Genomic DNA, 19,109 nt, shown 5'->3' on the forward strand with positions numbered 1-19,109 from the left:
CTACCTCTAGGAGGATCCACCACTAGGCCTGACCACTTTGCATCCCCGTATATTTGAAAGGAAGGAGTCCTGGTGGCGCAGTGGTTAAAATGCTCAGCTGCCAACCAAAAGGTCGACAGTTCGAACCCACCAGCCGCTCCTCAGGAGAAAGATGTGGCAGTCTGCTTCCATAAAGATTTACAGCCTGAGAAACCCTATGGGGCAGTTCTACTCTGTCCTATAGGGTTGCTATGAGTCAGAATCAACTCAACGGCAATGGGTTTGGTTTTTTTGTCTGTTTGTTTTTGTTTTATACTTGAAAGCCAAGTCTTTCTTCCCTGGTGCCAAATCTCCCTGTTATTGTAAATGACACTCCCCCTTGCCCCAGCTCACAAACACGTTTTGCTGATACTTCTTCCTAAGTGCCTCCTGGATCCATCTCTTTCTAGCTCACATTGTCATTGCCTTACTGTTGATTTTGCCTCTGAATTGTCTTTTTTTTTTTTTTTTTTTGGTGTGTGTGCTTTAGGTGGAACTTTACAGAGCAAATTAATTTCTCATTCAACAATTTATACATAAATTGTTTTGTGACACTGGTTGCAATCCCCGCAATGTGTCAACACTCTCCCCTTCCACAACCAAATTCCCCGTTTCCATCCGTCCATTTTTCCTGTCCCTTCCTGCCTTCTCATCATTGCTTTTGGGCAGGTGTTGCCCTTTTGGTCTGGTATACATGATTGAACTAAGAAGCACATTCCTCACGTCTATTATCGTTTGTTTTATAGGCCTATCTAACCTTTGGCTGAAGGGTGAACTTTGGGAGTGGCTTCAGTGCCAAGTTAAAAGGGTGTCCAAGGGCGACAGTCTCAGGGGTTCTTCTAGTCTCTGTCAGACCAATAAGTCTGTATTTTGTTTGTTTGTTTTTGTGAATTTGAATTTTGTTCTACATTTTTCTCCCGCTCTGTCCAGGACTCTCTATTGTGATCTCTGTCAGAGCAATTGGTGGTGGTAGCCAGGTACTATCTAGTTCTTCTGGGCTCAAGCTGGTGGAGGCTATCGTAGTTGTGGTCCATTAGTCCTTTGGACTAATATTTCCCTTATTTCTTTGGTTTTCTTCATTCTCCTTTGCTCCAGATGGGATGGGACCAGTAAATGTATCTTAGACAGCTGCTCACAAGCTTTTAAGACCCCAGACACTACTCACCAAAGTTGGATGCTTAATTTCTTCTTAACTATTTTATCTCTGTCCCCACTACCATTTGCCTTAATTTAGCTCCACGTTGTGTCATCTCTTCTCTGGACCACTCTACATTGATTTAAATGGTCTTCTGCCCCCAGGCTCTCAAAAGTCTAATCCAGTTTAGATTATTTGAAAACCCTTCCTAAAACTTCAAGTTGTAACTCCCCTGTCCAAATATCTATAATAACTCAACAGTAACTAAAGAATTTTATTTTAAGATCTCAACTAGACTTTCAAGGACTGCTACAACCATCCTCCTATCTATCCCATCTCTTTTGAGCTAACCTGGTTGTAACCCTTAAACATAACTTGTTTGTTCCTACTTCCGTTATTCCTTCTCCTAGAATTTTCTCTCTTGCCTGACATGGAACATCATTTATGTCCTTTACCACTTTTCTCATACCAGAAATTTTATTCATTTATTCAAATATATATTGAATGTCGACTATGGCCCAGGCACTGTGTTAGCTGCTGGGGATATAATGGTAATCAAAACAGTCCCTAGAAATTACGATCATGGAACAAATAACTATTTAATTACAATTGTGATAACTGATATGAAGAAAAAGCCCAGTGGGCTAAGAGAGAAAAACAGGGTGACCTAACCTATCAAGGGGGGTGGGGTTTCAACAAAGGTTTCGCTAAGGAAGTGATATTTAAGCACTGAGCCCTAAGGATGAAGAGTTAGCCCGGGGAAGAATGGGGGGCTGAAGAAAGCATTCCAAACAGAAGGATCAGCATATGTGAGGGTACAAAATGTCTGGAACATAGGGAAGTAGGGAGATACTGGTTGGAGATTAGACTAGGCAGGTAGACAGGGGTCAGATTATACAAGGACTTACGGACTATGGTAAGGACTTTGGCCTTTATTCCAAGAGTAATGTGAAGAAGCAACTGAAAGATTTTTACGTAAACCAATGACATGATCAGGAGTGTGTATATTTCTTTGGCTACTGTGGGAAGAATAAGTGTGGTGTCTCACATCTAGATTTAGGTTTTTTGACGGCAAAGCACCATGCTCTTTTGGGTATCCCCTACAGCCCCTAGTATAAGTAGCCCCTGCTTTTTAGAGCATCAAAGTCAGCTAGCCCTCTATGCTCTGCTCAAACATGTCCAATGCTGGGAAGCTCTCTAATTCTTAATTATTAGACAACATTATTCAAGCAAGGATGGCGACGCTTTGTCTCAAGTACTTTGGACATGTTATCAGGTGGGGCTGGTCCCTGGAGAAGGACATCATGCTTGGTAAAGTAGAAGGTCAGCGAAAAAGAGGAAGACCCTTGACGAGATGGACTGATACAGTGGCTACAACCATGGGCTCGAACATAGCAATGATTTTGAGGATGGTGCAGGACCTGGCAGTGTTTTGTTCTGTTGTACACACGGTCGTTATGAGTTGGAACCAACTCACTGGCACCTAACAACAACAATAACAATTCAAGTGAAAATTTTTGACTGAGGTACACCTCCTCTGCCTGCTGGTCCTAATTTTTGGTGTCCAAAACAGCATAAAACAAGTTGGATTCTCTTCATGATAGTATGAAGGAATGGTTTTTAAAAGATCGAAGAGCTAAGAAAACCTGTAGCAGGTGAATAGACTGAATAGGAGGCAGAATGTAAAAAGGGGAAGAGGAGGTAGTGGCAGGTTGGGGCCACATTGTAAGAGGTTGATATAGGACTTTTCTTCCTATGCTATGGTGTTTAAATAGGAAAGTGATAGAGCTAGGTTTGGGGGAAGATTATTCTGGGCGTGTTACAGAGAATGGAGGACAGAGGAAGAGAGAATGGAGACCAGAAAGCAATTCTACTAGTAAAGACAATAACTTCAAAGCTCTGACATAACATAGTATAGGGGTAGTGAAGATAGGAAGAAGGGACAAGAATCAAGAAATGTGTTACAGTCTAGAAGAAATAAAATGTGACATCTTATTAGATGTATGGTGTGAAAGGATCAAAGGCAACTTCTAAGGTTTTTGCCCGGGAGACCAGGAAAAGGTGGGACAATATGGGCAATCATCGAAAATGGCTATTACGTCCTCAAAATGAGTTATCTTTTCTACAGGTTAAATATCGTTATTTCCTTCAACCATTCTTCATCTAACATGGCTTCCAGACTCCCCACTACGTTTCCCTCTTAAAATCTAGTGTCCAGAATTTATGGTGATGTCATTTTCATTACTAAACTATAAGCTCCTTGATGTGGCTTTTGTTTCCTTCTCAAAGTTTAGCATAGTGATATGCACCTTGCTGAGTCAACAAACTTCTACTGAATGCTCTAACTGGATATAGATATCTGACAGGACAAATCTGGACTCTATAATTCTCAAATTCTGGTCCTTAAGAACAAATATAATAAAAAAAGAATACAAACTTTCTCCCTCTACCCAAAAATGCTAAAAATTGACCAACAAAACCATAAACCACTTCTGCCAAAAGCTGAACACATCAGAGGTTTCAAGAAATGACCTAATATCAGGCCCCTCACATACATTATTTTTTGTTTTATAGGCCTATCTAACCTTTGTCTGAAAAGTGGGCTTCGGGAATGGTTTCAGTTCTGGGCTAGCAGAGCGTCAGGGGGCCGTGGTTTCAGGGGTTCCTCCAGTGTTTCTCAGTTCAATCAAATATACGAGACCAAATGGGCGGCTCCTGTCCAAAAGCACGACAAGAAGGCAGGAAGGGACAGGAACTGGACGAATGGACACAGGGAACCCGGGGTGGAAAGGGGGAACGTGCTGTCACATTGTGGTTTTACAACCAATGTCACAAAACAGTATGTGTATAAATTTTTGAATGAGAAATTAACTTGAGCTATAAACTTTCACCAAAGTTCTAGAAACAAATAAAGTGTTTAAAAAAAAAAAAGAAATTCTCAAACGGGAACCCAATTTACTATGCAAACTTTAACCTAAAACACAATAAAATATTAAAAAAAAAGAACCTAATAACGCAGCAAAGGGGACTGAAATGACAATATTCACTAACACAAATTGGACACAAAACCAAGCCTCCAAATTCACCTTCCCTGTAAGACTTTGCTCTCAAATCCATGTACCTCCCTAATGACAGGAATTTTCTTCTGAGAATAAAAAACGGCATTTTTCATTAATTTGAAAAAGCTGAAAGGTGTTTAGTTTATCAACCTATAGAAATATGGTTCTATCTGAGTATAGACAGGAAATGTGGTAAAGACAGGAAACATACGGCAGCAACAAAGCGTACTTACTCTGCATGCATAATAGACTATCAATGGTTTGAACAGGAAAAACTACAAAATAAAATCAAAGCCATGCCTATCAAATTTGAAAATGACAACACAGCTGGGGAGACAACTGAGATGACAGACTTCGGACACACAGAGATTGTGACAGGTAGGAACAAGAGGAAGATGCAAATAAAGTAAAAACGAGAAATGTTAACTTCCTGACCTTGAGTCCCCATACAAGTACTGGGTAAGAAAGACATGGCTGAATAATAGCTCATGTTTTGGTTGGCTATAAACTCAGAATAAGTCACCAGCTGCTTTTTAAAAAGCTCGTTTTTTCGTATATTAAGTGCAGGTGTTCAAATCTCAAACTCGTACAACCCTCATTTACCGTTACTGAACTGCCTTGAGCTCAAAGGAATCACCAATAGTGAAAAATCACAGAACAATGGTGGAAATGAAGTTACAACCTCAGAAAGAGTCACACATTTTGATGAATGTGAATTGTGTTTTATGTTTCTATAGTTGCCTTTGGAAACCCTGGTGGCGTAGGGGTTAAGTGCTACGGCTGCTAACCAAGAGGTCAGCAGTTCGAATCCACCAGGCGCTCCTTAGAAACTCTATGGGACAGTTCTACCCTGTCCTATAGGGTCGCTATGAGTCGGAATCGACTCGACAGCACTGGGTTTGGGTATAGGTGCCTTTAGAGTACAAACCCTCAAGATGTGTCTGAATTACAAGCATCTGTCCTCACACTAGAAACCCTGGTGGCGTAGTGGTTAAGTGCTGTGGCTGCTAGCCAAAAGGTCCGCAGTTCGAATCCCCCAGAGCTCCTTGGAAAAACTCTATGGGGCAGTTCTACTCTGTCCTATAGGGTCACTATGAGTGGGGATCGACTCGACGGGAATGGGTTTGATTTTTTTAGTTTTTGGTCCTCACACTATGGCACACACGCTTTCAGCTGAAAGCAAAGTAACTCCATCAGGAAGGTACCTGCTATTATGGAGATAAGTATATTAATCGCTGAGTATCACACCATTTCTAGGAATCACAAATTTCTCTCCATAAAAATAATTATGATGCCCATTACTCAGATTAGTTTCTAATTATAGGGCCCACTATTTAAAGAATCCAGCACCTTTAAAACTAGACAATTTCTCCAGTCCATTCTAATTTTGACATAATCGGGATTTTATGACCAAATTAGTGAAGTCCATAAAGAATCAACCTGGAATTGGTCTAATTTAATTTTTGTTATACAGTCTAGAAGAGGGAAATATTCACATTTGCAAATAACACTAAGCTCTTTGATAAAAAGTACCAAGTCAATGGGTATAAATTACAAAAAAAAATTTCTTAAGGCTAATATGAGAGGTCAGAAAAGTGGCAAACAGGCTTCTATATAGGCATGCACTGCTTGGGGCAAAATAATTTCAGCTCTACTTTTAGAACAGTGAGTTCAGAGCCATGACTAACCCAGAAGAGAAACTTGGGTGTCATTGTTCTGGTTCCCACACTGTCACAATGTGCTTCCTCAGCCGTACATACATAGCCAGGGTTCTGCATAGTATCCTGAAGGATACTGGAAATAAAACAGAAAACAAGACGTGCCGCATCAACACTCCACAAAAGATTCCAGTTTATCCCCATTGACTGGATATTTTTGTCCCTAAAAGAGCTTAGTGAAGATGTGGAAAGAGCTACCAGATGAAAAGGTTATACAATATAAAGGTTTCATTACATTCAGCACCAAGCACCATAGTCTTAAATAAGTGGAATGAAAAATGCCTTGATCTCACATCAAGCTTAGAAAAGCATTCACAGGACCTTGCCTTTGGTCCTTGTCACCTATTCCGGATCACCCAAGAAGATCAGGGTAAAAGCCTCAAATGGGGTATTTTCTCTATTTCAAAGGACTTTCGTACAGCATATTCAAATGGAAGATTAACAAAGCCTTTGTCTTCTTTAACCCATAAGTCAAAGCATATGTAAGGACTACCCCAAGACAAAACACCTTGTGAGGGTTAAGGTTATGTGTCAGTTTGGCTAGGCCATGATTCTCAGTGGTTTGGCAGATATTATGTTAACTTCCTCCATTTTGTGATCTGATGTGCACAGCTAATCAGTTGGAAGGGGAGTTTCCTTGGGGGTGTGGCCTGCACCCAATATATGTGGATGTTCTGGCAAAGCTTGGCTCTCTCGATCCTGCAACCAACTCATCATCCTCTAACCTCTGACCTCCAGTTCTTGGAACGTGAGACAGTAGCTTGCTGCCATCTGACCACTGATTTTGGGTTTGTCAGCCCCGAAAACCACATGAGTGAGGAGAAGCCTCCAGCCTGACACCTAACTCACAGATTTTGAACTTGCCAGCCTCCAAAACCGCGTGAACCATTTCCTTGAAATACATCTCTCCATGTATATATTTATATATATACATGCTTCAATAGTTTTGCTCCGCTAGAGAACCCAGCCTAAGACTCACCTCATCCAGAAAATTTAAGAATGAAGACAGAATTATAGCTCTTCCTGCTCCCAAGGTGCTGGGTATGCTCAGTTAGAACAATCTTTTTCCACTTAACACATATGATGCAATATAGTCACTGAAACACACACATCTTTTGATTAAGCCTGCAAACTTGAGTTAACGTAAATGGGAGAGTCTAGATTCAAGTCTTCTTCACAGTAGTCAGTCCAACAGGATCACAAACTCTCTTACAATCTTTATTGAGGCATCAACTGAATCTCTTTTTGGCCAAGCTTCTGTGGAAGGAACCCAGAAAATGGGACCTAGAGAAAGACTCCTCTGGTTTGTATTTGTCAAACCGGTTATCTGTGGTCATTTTTCAGTAACTGATAATCTCAGAGTAAAATATTACAGGTTGGCTCTACAAGAACAGGAATGGGTGTGTGAGGCTTGCACTACAAGATATTAAAATGCTCTGCAAAACCACAATAATTAACAGTGTGGTCTGATGCAGGACTACACGGACAGATGACGGAACACAATAAGAAGCCCAAAATCCAAATCCTGAGTATGTGTGTACTAAAAAATGTTGTTCATAATGAAAGTATCATTTCAAAATAGCATGGAAGTGATGTTTGTTGTTGTTAGGTGCCACTGAGTCGGTTCCAACTCATAGCGACCCCATGTACAAGAGAACGAAACACTGCCCAGTCCTGTGCCATCCTCACAATCATTGCTATGTTTGAGCCCATTTTTGCAGCCACTGTGTCAATCCATCTCATTGAGGGTCTTCTTCTTTTACACTGACCCTCTACTTTGCCAAGCATGATGTCCTTCTCCAGGGACTGGTCTCTCCTGATAACATGTCCAAAGTATGTGAGATGAAGTCTTGCCATCTTCTCTTCTGAGGTGCATTCTGGCTGTACTTCTTTCAAGACAGATCTGTTCATTCTTCTGGCAGTCCATGTTATATTCAATATATTGTTCGCCAACACCATAAGTCAAATGCATCGATTCTTCTTTGGTCTTCCTTATTCATTGTCAAGCTTTCACATGCACATGAGGCAACTGAAAATACCATGGCTTAGGTCAGCACACCTTAGTTCTCAAAGTGACATCTTTGCTTTTTAACACTTTATTTATTTATTTATTTATTTATTGCTTTAGATGAAGGTTTACAGACCAAATTACTTTCTCATCAAACAATTAATACACATACTGCTTTGTGACACTGGCTGCCAACCCCGTGACATGTCAACACCCTTCTCTTTGGGTTCCAGCTTTTTAACACTTTAAAGAGGTCTTTTGCAGCAGACTTTCCCAATGCAATATGTCATTTGATTTCTTGAGTGCTGCTTCCATGGGCATTGATTGTGCATCCAAGTAAAATGAAATCCTTGACAACTTCAATCTTTTCTCCATTTATCATGATGTTGCTCATTGGCCCAGTTGTGAGGGTTTTTGTTTTCTTTATGTTGAGGTGCAATCCATACTGAAGGCTGTGGTCTTTGATCTTCATTAGTAAGTGCTTCAAGTCCTCTTCACTTTCAGCAAGCAAGGTTGAGTCATCTGTATAACACAGGTTGTTAATGAGTCTTCCTCCAATCCTGATGCCCCGTTCTTCTTCATATCGTCCAGATTCTCAGATTCTTTGTTCAAATCACAGATTGAATACAACCCAGGCACACACCTTTTGCGACTTTCAACCACACAAGGAAGTGATGGATTATTCAATAAATGGTACTGAGGTACTACTTCATTAGATATTTGGAACAAAAAATAAGTAGTACCCTACCTTACACATCATAAATAAACTTCAGGCAGGTTAAGGTTTCAAGGCAAACATAAAAAATTAAATAACTAGAAGAAAACACAGGTGGGTATTTATTTGTTTTCAGGGTAGGTAAGGCCCTTCCAAACATATGGGCCGAGGCAAAATACGCAAAAGAAAAAACTGATAGGTTTGACTACATAAATATATAAACATTTATGCATCAAAATAAAGTGAAAACAAACTACAAACTGGGAAAAAAATCTTTGCAAAATATATGACAAGGAATTAATATTCTAAGTGTATGAAAGCTTTTACATATCAATAAGAGCTGATAAACTCACTCCAAAAGGAAAATGGGGAAACAGGCATGAACAGGCAATCCACACACAAAAGAAATAAATGACCAACACATACAAAAAAATTGTTCAATTCTGTTATTAACAAAAGAAACACAAATTAAAATATGAATAAAAATTAAATAAGAACAGTTTTTACATATGAAATCTGCAGAGATTTTCTTAAAAAAAGAAACACTCCACATTAATGAGGATCTTGAAATAGTCATTGGATGTGGAGGTCAATTTGGCAAAACGTAGCAAGACTCTTAAACATGTTCCTATCCTTTGACCCAATAATTCCACTTCAAGGAATTTATCTTGAAGAAATAATCATAGATGCACAAAAAGCTTTCTACAAGGATATCCACCAAAGTGTTATTTATAAGATCAAAAAATAAGAAACAACCGAAATGCCCACCATTAGGAGAATGGTTACACAAATTATGGCACACACGATGAAATATTATTTAGCTATTAAAAACCATTTTTTCAAAGCAATATCCATGTTAGATTAAAAGAAAGAACATAAAATTGTTTAAATACAATGATCCCACTCTTAAAAGATACACACACACGTATATATATATAAAATATGTAAAAGTTTGAAGGCAAACACACACACACAATAGTGGTTATCTCTGGAGGTAGTGTTGTAGGTGATTTTAATTTTTTTACTTTGTATTTTTCTGTATTTCCCAATTTTCTACAAATCTAAATGTGGTACTGTAATATCCAGGAAAAAATAAATATAATTCAAGGTGGGGGGCAGAGGCAGGCTGAATAGGACAGACCCAAGGACAAGACCAGAACACACAAACACACTAGAAACTTCCCTCCACACTGCTATGGCTCATTAATCATTTTCCGTTGAAACTGATCATTCAACCGGTTCCAGACAAATCCACTTTATTATCTCCCAGTGGCAGACCAAAGTAGCCTTATCAATGCCCGCTGAAATCTAGATATACCACATTTACCATATTTCCCTGATCTACTTGTCTAACAAGAAAATTAAGTCAGTCTGACGTGCCCTGGTTCATCTTGGTGGTGAACCGATACTGGTTCCCAGTGCTCACCACTTCTTTTTCTGAGTGTTTACAAAACACCTTGTAAGAATCTATTCTGGAATTAAACCTAAAATTTGCAAAATTCTCTCTCCTTTTGGAAAATCTGAAGGACATGTATCCTGATCCCTAATGCACATATGTACACAAAATATGTCAATTTTCTTTTTTGGTCTATTCAAATTTTATAGCACGTAATTTCATCAAGTAAAAAACTCCCAAAATCTCTAGGGCCTTTGCTTTTTAAGATATCTAAATTCAGTGAGATTGTCATAGGAAAGAGGGGAAGACGAGACCTTTATTAAAGCAAGGCTGTTATTGGTTCAAGTAGTCCTCTTGGTGCAGTGGTTAAAGCGCTTGGCTAACGAAAACGTCAGCAGTTCAAACCCACCAGCCCTACCGCGGGAGAAAGATGTGGCAGTCCGCTTTTATAAAGATTACAGCCTTGGAAACCCTATGATAAAGATTACAGCCTTGGAAACCCTATGAGGCAGTTCTACTCTGTACTACAGGGTTGCTATGAGTAGAACAGACTTGACTGCAGTGGGTTTTTGGGGTTATTAGCTTGAGATTATGTGATTTAATAAGAGTCTGGACACAAAAAAAGGAACCTGTACGTTGAATTCACAAGATCACTCCCTGTTATGGATTGAATTATGTCCCCCCAAAAATGTGTGTATCAACTTGGTTAGGCCACGATTCCCAGTATTCTGTGGTTGTCCTCCATTTTGTGATTGTAATTTTATGTTAAAGAGGATTAGGGTGGAATTGTAACATCCTTACCAGGTCACATCCCAGATCCAATGTAAAGGGAGTTTCCCTGGAGTGTGGCCTATACCACCTTTTATCTCTCTCAAGAGATAAAAGGAAAGGGAAGCCAGCAGAGAGGGGGGAACTCAAACCACCAAGAAAGCAGCACCAGGAGCAGAGGGCATCCTTTGGACCCGGGGTCCCTGTGCCTGAGAAGCTCCTCAACCAGGGGAAGACTGGGGACAAGGACCTTCCTCCAGAGCCGAAAGAAGGAGAAAGACTTCCCCAGGAGCTGATGCCCTGAATTTGGACTTTTAGCCTACTTTACTGCGAGGAAATAAATTTCTCTTTGTTAAAGCCATCCATTTGTGGTATTTCTGTTACAGCATCACTAGAGAGCCAAGATACTCCCCTTATATAACACAGAATTCAAATTGGAAGCAACATTAAAGATCATTTTGCACAGTCCCCTCAGTTTACAGTTCAGAAAATATAAGGCTCAAAGAGGTTGATTGGTTGGTACAAGATCATTCAGCTACTTAAAGATAAAATCAGGGCTAGAACCCAGAGGGCCTGGCTCCTAGTCCAAGATGATTCCCATAGGATTTAGATATATATATTTTTTTCCTTTTACATAAAGGGGGCAAAAACAATATTTGTTAATTTTAGTGACATTAAATTGCAGAATAGATTATTACAAGGTGTTTCATAATGGTAAGCCCAAATTGCTCTACTTCTCCTATTTCTCTATTTAAACAATTTCTGTCATTGTGGAATATAAGACTACAGCCTTAAACAAAGCAACAGTGTAAATACTAGGGTAAAGATTTCAACAAGCAACACATTAAATTCAAAAGAAATCCTAAAAAGCTATAATTAAATAAAAAATAATTCATTCTCATTACTCTATCCTTCTACCCCATCCAATGAACAGACACCAAAGTTCCTAAGATTTTGCCCCAAACCATCTAACAAGGACACGAAAGTGCCTGGCTAGCTAGGTTTAAAATGCTTGCTAAATTCAGCTACCATGTCCTTGGGCTACATGAAGTACAGAAAAGCCCTGCACACTCACACGCTCTCATATACGAAGCTCAGCTCTAGGGGGTAAAACTGTAAAGAAAGCTTAAAATTTTTTTTTAATTCTAAGCTTTCAAAAAAGGGTGAGCTTAAAGGGTGCAGCCGCTTTAAGAAAAAGTCCAGCAGTTCCTCAAAATGTTAAACACAGAGTTATCTTATGACCCAGCAATTCTTCCCCTAGATATCTACTCAAGAGACATGAAAACAAATGTCCCAAAAACACATGAACGTTTATAGCGGTGTTATTCGTAATACCTAAAAGGTAGAAACAACCCAAATGTCCATCAACTGACAAACGGATAAACAAAATGTTGTATATCCATACAGTGGAATATTATGCAGCCATAAAAAGGAAAAAAGTACTGATTCATGCTACAACATGGATGAGCCTTGAGAACATTATGCTAAGTAAAAGAAGCCAGACACAGAAGTTCACATATTGTATGATTCCATTTAAATGAACTGTCCAAAATAGGCAAATCCATAGAGACAGAAAGTAGATTAGTGGTTGCCAGAGGCTTGAGGGAGGGGGTTGGGGGTGACGGCTAAAGGGTACAGGCTTTCTTTTTGGGGTGATTAAAAACGTTCTAAAATTGACTGTGGTAATGGTTGCACAACTCTGTGAACATTCCAAAAACCACTGAATTGTATACTTTAAACGGGTAAATTATATGCTCATAAAAAATGACAAATAAGATTCCATTTCACTTGAATAAATGAGAAATGCCTGTTTATTGCACTGATATCTTAAACCTGCATACATCTGCTATCAAGTCAAGCACACCAAGTCCCACCTTTTGGCTCCTCCTGGCTGCCACCCCCCCACCACCACCACAATATCATTCCCTAGTAGTCTTCCTAAATCCGCTTTCCTTCTGCAGGAGAGGGGATTTCTCTCAGGCTTCCAGCAGTCTGTCTACCCCCAGGTACTTCGTCCTTCAGCACAGGAGTTTGTGAAAGTCAATACTAAAAAGCTAAGATTTGGGAGTTGGTTTTATTCCAACTAAAGGGTCTCACAACAGTATTTTTTTTTTTTTTGCTGTCTCTAAATGTGTCTGGGGAGGGAGGGAGGGCTCACAATTTCTCTGCTGTGCTGGGAGGTAGTTGTAGCATAGTATCAAAAGCCTGGACCTGCAGTGCTCAGGAAATTTGACTTCAAACTTTAACTCTGCCCCTTACCGGCTGTATGAACCTTGAAAAAGTCACTCAGCCTTTCTATCCTCACTTCTCTCATTTGTAAAACAGGAATACTGTAATACCACTTGTCCCATAGGGACATCCTGAAGATTAATGCTTCCAAAAGTATCCGGAACACAGAGATAGATACTCAACACTTCAATTAAAAAAACCATGTGTCAGGCTCTGGACGAGGTGCTGGAAAATAAAGACGAATACGATAGCAGCCGCCTTCAAATTATTCGCAGTGGAGAAATGCTATTGATAAGAATTCATTTTCTTCCTTCCTTACCTTGGCCTTTTAGGATGGCAAGAGGAGTTTCAGAGCTTTAATTCTTTGCCTTGGTATACTTTCACCTCTGTGATCTCAAGAGGTCATGATGATAGGGTTGTTGTTGTGTGCCACTGAGACAATCCTGACTCATAGTGACCCTATATGACAGAGTAGAACTGCCGCCCCATAGAGTTTATTAGGCTGTAATCTTTATGGGGGCAGATCACCAGGTCTTTTCTCCTGCAGAACGGTGCTGGTGGGTTCAACCACTGACCTTTCAGTTAGCAGCCCGCCTTTCAGTTAGCAGCCTACCTTTCAGCAAGCAGCTGAGTGCTTAACCACTGTGCTACCAGGGCTCCTTGATGATTGGGTAGCAGCTATTTTTACATCCTTCATTCTTAAACAGGGGGAGATAGGGATGGCTACTTCATTGTTACGGGGAAATATACCTTTAATGCTTTCAAGTTATTGTCAACACAGATCCCAAACTCTTTCAGGCCTTACCTGAAAGTGTTTCCACAGTGAAAGTATGCTTATTCACCAACTTAAAATGACATACGAAAAACTCTCATTCTCTCTCTATATATACATCTACATATCTCTCTCTCCTTGTACCCCTAGCCTGTATGGCTGTACATTCTGGATTTACAATTCCAGCTGAAAATACTGGTCACAAAGGATCAGGTCCCCGTTTAGTACCTAAGTGACCAATTTTTGGCTCACCTCCTGATTTTCGGATCAGATTTTACTCTGAAAACAAAAAGACATTCCAGAAAAATACTAGCTCAGTTTATAAACAGAGGCTAACACAAAGTAACTGGGGGTGAGGGGTGTAGGGGGTCAAGGAGATGTTCATAAATAAAAATGTTATAATACAACACCCATCCTTCCCTTGATGGAGCAATTCTACAAGTCACAGAAAAATATTTTTCACTTGAGAACAGACTGAAAGAGAGCCTTTGCCAAGAGACAGTTATTTAAATTTTCGAATTGAATTTTAAGCTGGACTGTATGAAGAAGAATGTGGCATCAGGGTTGAAGGAAGACTCATTAACAACCTGCAGTGTGCGGATGACAAAATCTTGCTTGCTGAAAGCAAAGAGGACTTGAAGCATTTACTGATGAATTACTTATGGATTACACCTCAACATAAAGGAAACAAAAATCCTCACAACTGGACCAATAAGCAACATCATGATAAGCGGAGAAACTGAAGTTGTCAAGGATTTCATCTTACTTGGACCCACAATCAACGTCCATGGAAGCAGCAGTCAAGAAATCAAATGACATATTCCACTGGACAAATCCGCTGCAAAAGACCTCTTTAAAGTGTTAAAAAGCAAAGATGTCACTTTGAGGACTAAGGTGTGGTGACCCAAGCCATGGTATTTTCAATCACCTCATGAGCATGTGAAAGCTGGACAATGACTAAGGAAGACCAAAGAAGAATTGATGCATTTGAATTATGGTGTTGGCGAAGAATAATGAATACAACACGGACTGCCAGAAGAACAAACATATCTGTCTTGGAAGAAGTACAGCCAGAGTGCTCCTCAGAAGAGAGGATAGCAAGACTTGGTCTTACGTACTTTGGACATGTTATCAGGAGGCACCAGTCCCTGGAGAAGGACATCATATCTGGCAAAGTAGAGGGTCAGCGTAAAAGAGGAAGACCTTCAATGAGATGGACTGACAGAGCAGCTGCAACAATGGGCTCAAACATAGCAAGAATTGTGGGGATGGCGCAGGACCTGGCAGTGTTTCATTCTGTTGTACATAGGGTCGCTATGAGTGGGAACCAACTCAACGGCCTAACAAAAACATACATGCCCTAGAACATCATGCTATTTTTAGCTAATAGATAAGACTGCTCTGTCCATAACAATTTGGAGCAATTAGGAGTGAAACTATTAAACAGCATCTCTCACTGTGGTACCTTATCGTTTAGCACTTCCATTTCTACGTTAATATTTTACAAAGCTTCATCATAAAAATACTTGTTAAATACCTGTTATGGACTGAATTATGTTCCCCAAAAATACGTGTTGTAAATCCTAACCTCTAGGCATGCTTGTGGTTATAATTCCAGTTGAGAATGGGTTGTCTTTGTTATGTTAATGAGGCAGGATTAAGGTATTAGGGTATATTTTGAGCCAATCTCTTTTGAGATATAAAAGAGATTAAACAAGCAAGCTAGGAAGCAGAGATGGGGGAAGAGAGACGCCAAGCCACATGAAGACTGCCCAGGAGCAGAAGCTCAGAAGAGACAAGGTCCTTCCTCCAGAGCTGACAGAGACAGAAAGCCTTCCCCTACAGCTGGCACCCTCAATTCGGACTTCTAGCCTCCTAAACTGTGAGAAAATAAATTTCTGTTCGTCAAAGCCACCCACTTGTGGTATTTCTGGTATAGCAGCCCTAGATAACTAAGATAGCGCCCATGCCAGACACAATACAAAGTTCAAACAGAAAGACATGGCTCCTCTACTTAATTATGGGTTTAACCCACCCTAATTTTTTTTAAGCAAACCAGTTATATGGAAGAACCTCAAGGCTGCAGCATTCCCAACAAGTGGCCATCTAGCCCCTAAGTGTCCAGGGGAGATACATGAGGAAGCAACTGTCCTAAACCTATCACCCTTTCACTGTGCATATTCTCTTTATTAAAGGAAGAGGAGGGGTAATTAAAATGATCTAAAATTGATTGTGGTGATAGTTACCCAACTTCGTGAATATACAAAAAGCTACTGAATTGTTCACTTTAAACAGGTGAATTGTATGGTTTGAATTATAGCTCTATAAAGCTGTTTTAAAAAGAAGGAAAAACTGTGTTTACTCTGACAGTTCTAATTAAAGTTATTTTTTAAGCTCTCACACTAAGGAATATCTAGCTAAAGGTTGTACTGGTTTGGCTGGTTTAGCACCTCAGTGGCCACTGTGGTGATCACTCTAACTTTACCCTCCACGTACATCATTCTTTCTCTCCCTTTCTCTAGTCTCTCTTCTGTTATTTCCCAAGCCCCCTTCCTGTTGTTCCTCCACTCTAATTCTGTCTTAGGTCTTTTAGGAATTCACAAGCATGGTTTTGTTCCAACTGGTGGACCCGAGAGCTAGTACAGTCCCTGACCCCTGGAAACTTTACCTCCATGACCTTAAGCAAACCATGTCCTTGCTCTAATGTCGCCATTCTAGTCTTCACAATGAGAGGTTGGACTACGTGATGCTTTGCACCTCTCAGATTCTATGGCTCTAGGTGAAAAAAATCCAAACAATGAACACTTACTTGGCCAATAATATGCAAAGTCTCCGTCATTGTAGCCAACAGACATATATTTGGATTATTCATTTTATAAATACCCACCATGATGCAATCCTCCAAAGAACAATCTTTAATATATTTATAAAACGACCACCATGGAGTCTGTATTTTTTAAAACTAGCACTTTATCAAAGAAAGTTCAAAGCCCAACCTGGAAGTCTTGATAGTCCCTCTGGACCAGTCTCCAGGGGTCCATTTTCAAATGAAAAAAATAAAAGGCTTTTCATTGTTGGGGCCCTGTTGGGATTACCAAACCAAAAAAGAAGTAAGACCAGGGTGGTAGAGCCTTAACAACAATGGTTCAATTAAAGCCTAAGAGAAAGAAAGGCCTTGTTTAGCAAGTGGTAGAAAGACCTAACATAACACAGCACCTCAACATATGTTATAGACTCTCGCTCTCAGAAATACCCTCAGAGAGCAATAAACACTGCAGGAATTCCTTACCCTGGGCAACTTACAGCTTTTTACCTAAACCAGTTACATTCCCCCAGCAAAACTCATAGAAATATGTAGTCACCAGTTTCCAACATACTACCACCAGACACTCTAAATTCACAGTATTGTTTCCATGTGCCCAACATCTGAGAGTAAAACCGAAAGAAACACATGAATTTTTCCTACATACACACACACACACACAAATATGCAAGAGAAACCATTTCCTTTGCACAGTCCTGTTTTCTAAGTTGTGGACAGGCACTGGATATTGATTGCTAATAAAAACCAAATGGTTACCTCTATACAGAGAAGCAAACAGCACACACGTAAATCATAAAACAATAACCCTAAGGTGAGTTCCTTGTCATTAAACTGAACACCAAATATGGAGTGAAATCACTCCAAATGTCTATTTGCATCCCTCTTTCCCACTCTCTGACCAACAAGCTCTGTTAGTCACCTTCCTACACTTCAGTCCCTCATCAAAACAGTCTCCTGCAAAAGGTCAGCAGGCCCCTTCAGGCTTTCCCTTCAGGCTGTTGGCTTGGGACTCTAAAGGGGAGTGTGGGGGAGGGGAGCAGAACGCACAAAGGTAGGCACTTCGTTCCCTTTCAACTTTGCGACAGGGCTTCCTGCCTCTCCCCTTCTCATCAGGGAACCAGAGCACCTGCCAGGGAGAGGCCCCTTCCTCCACCTTAGTAACCGATCCACAGGGCCTAGGTGTCTCGGGATTCCAGGCGTTACAGACCAGAGGGACAAAGGCTGGGCTTACCAAGGGGAGGGGGAGGTGAAAGAAGTCGGGAACAGGACAAAAACCCTTGCAAACAAAAGGGGGTGGGGGGCGGCAAAGAGAATACCAAGCCAATCTCGGGTATTTCCAGAGGTAGCCAGGTTTGGTGGAGAAATGTGTGTGGGGGGAGGGGAAGATTTAGAAAATTCCTTCGGGAATAGAGATTAGGGAGCTGCTGGGGGTGCAGCAGCCGGCAGGAAGGAGGCTGAAGGCAAGACTGAGGCCCTGGCGCGAGAAGGGGGCGCATTTCGTGTGTGGGTAGAGGTGATGGCAAAGAGGTAATGGCCAGGAAAGGCCCAGCTGGCGCTCCTGGGGCCTGGGAGGGGGCCCTCAGGAGGGGCTCAAATGAAGGCTGCGCGCTGTGCGGGGGTGGGGACGCGCTAGGAAGGCATTCCGGGTAAAGGGCAGAGTTGGGGGCGCAGTGTTGGAAAAGAGAAAGGCTGAGAACAGAACCGTAGGGAGGCTAGGGGGAACTGTGATGGGGCCTGACCCCTGTCCGCCCCACCTCACCTGGCGCCGGATCGGAGTCCAGGTCTACTTCTGAGAAAGCGCAAGCTCCGGACAACCCCTCCGTCCAGCGCGGGAGACCATGGACACAAAGCGGGGAGCGCGGGAGGAGGGAGGAGGGAGCAGGGAGAAGGAGAAGGGGGAGGGGGAAGGGAGGAGGAGGAGACGCCTGAGGCGCGCACGGGGAGAAGGAGGGGCGCCCGCCACCCTCCGCTTGGGTCAGGGGGCGGGGCGTGCAGCTGGGTGGCCGCTCTCCTCCCGCCCGTGGCCACTCCGCGCGCGGGCCAGCTGGCTCGTGTGTGCTTTTCTGTGGCTCACCTCGGCACCTGGGCCTTGGCTGACTCCAGCCAATCAAAGACCTTCATGTGCATAATCGCCCCTTCACGCCCAACCCTGGGAACTGCTCCCTGAGAATACAAAGAGGGCCCCCCGCGGGGGGAGGGGGTCGACTCCAGATCCCCTACCCCAAAAGCGTAGCACCACCTTTCCAGCTCTTTCACAGTCACCCAGATGAGGGGAGGGAAGTGGGGCTTTGGCTCCACATCTCTCAGATCGGACTTCTCCCCCCACCTCCTTCTAGCCAATAATTACCCTCCCCCTGTTCCAGGGCACACGGTTCCAAGTTTTCACCTCTGAGCCCGGCATCTCCCCTCCCCGTTTTGCAGTCTCCCTAATCTCTGTGCTTAATTTCCATAGGCTGCTGCCCACTGC

The 19,109-nt window shown here is 41.6% G+C and overlaps 1 protein-coding gene across 5 annotated transcripts in view; it reads right to left on the bottom strand.

Moving 5' to 3' along the window:
* The window catches only part of DLG3 (discs large MAGUK scaffold protein 3), a 69,584-nt gene that overhangs the window by 40,809 nt on the left and 9,666 nt on the right, over nt 1-19,109 (bottom strand). Inside the window, exon 1 of one of the 5 annotated variants that reach the window (XM_049871666.1) lies at nt 18,402-18,950. The exons of the other annotated variants lie outside the window; for them this stretch is intronic. The gene's annotated coding sequence lies outside the window, so the exon portion shown is untranslated. Of the gene's footprint in view, nt 1-18,401; nt 18,951-19,109 lie in introns of those variants that run through there. 5 annotated transcript variants of the gene reach the window in all.

This window comes from Elephas maximus, chromosome X, assembly GCF_024166365.1.
Source record: "Elephas maximus indicus isolate mEleMax1 chromosome X, mEleMax1 primary haplotype, whole genome shotgun sequence".
NCBI classification, from domain to species: domain Eukaryota; kingdom Metazoa; phylum Chordata; class Mammalia; order Proboscidea; family Elephantidae; genus Elephas; species Elephas maximus.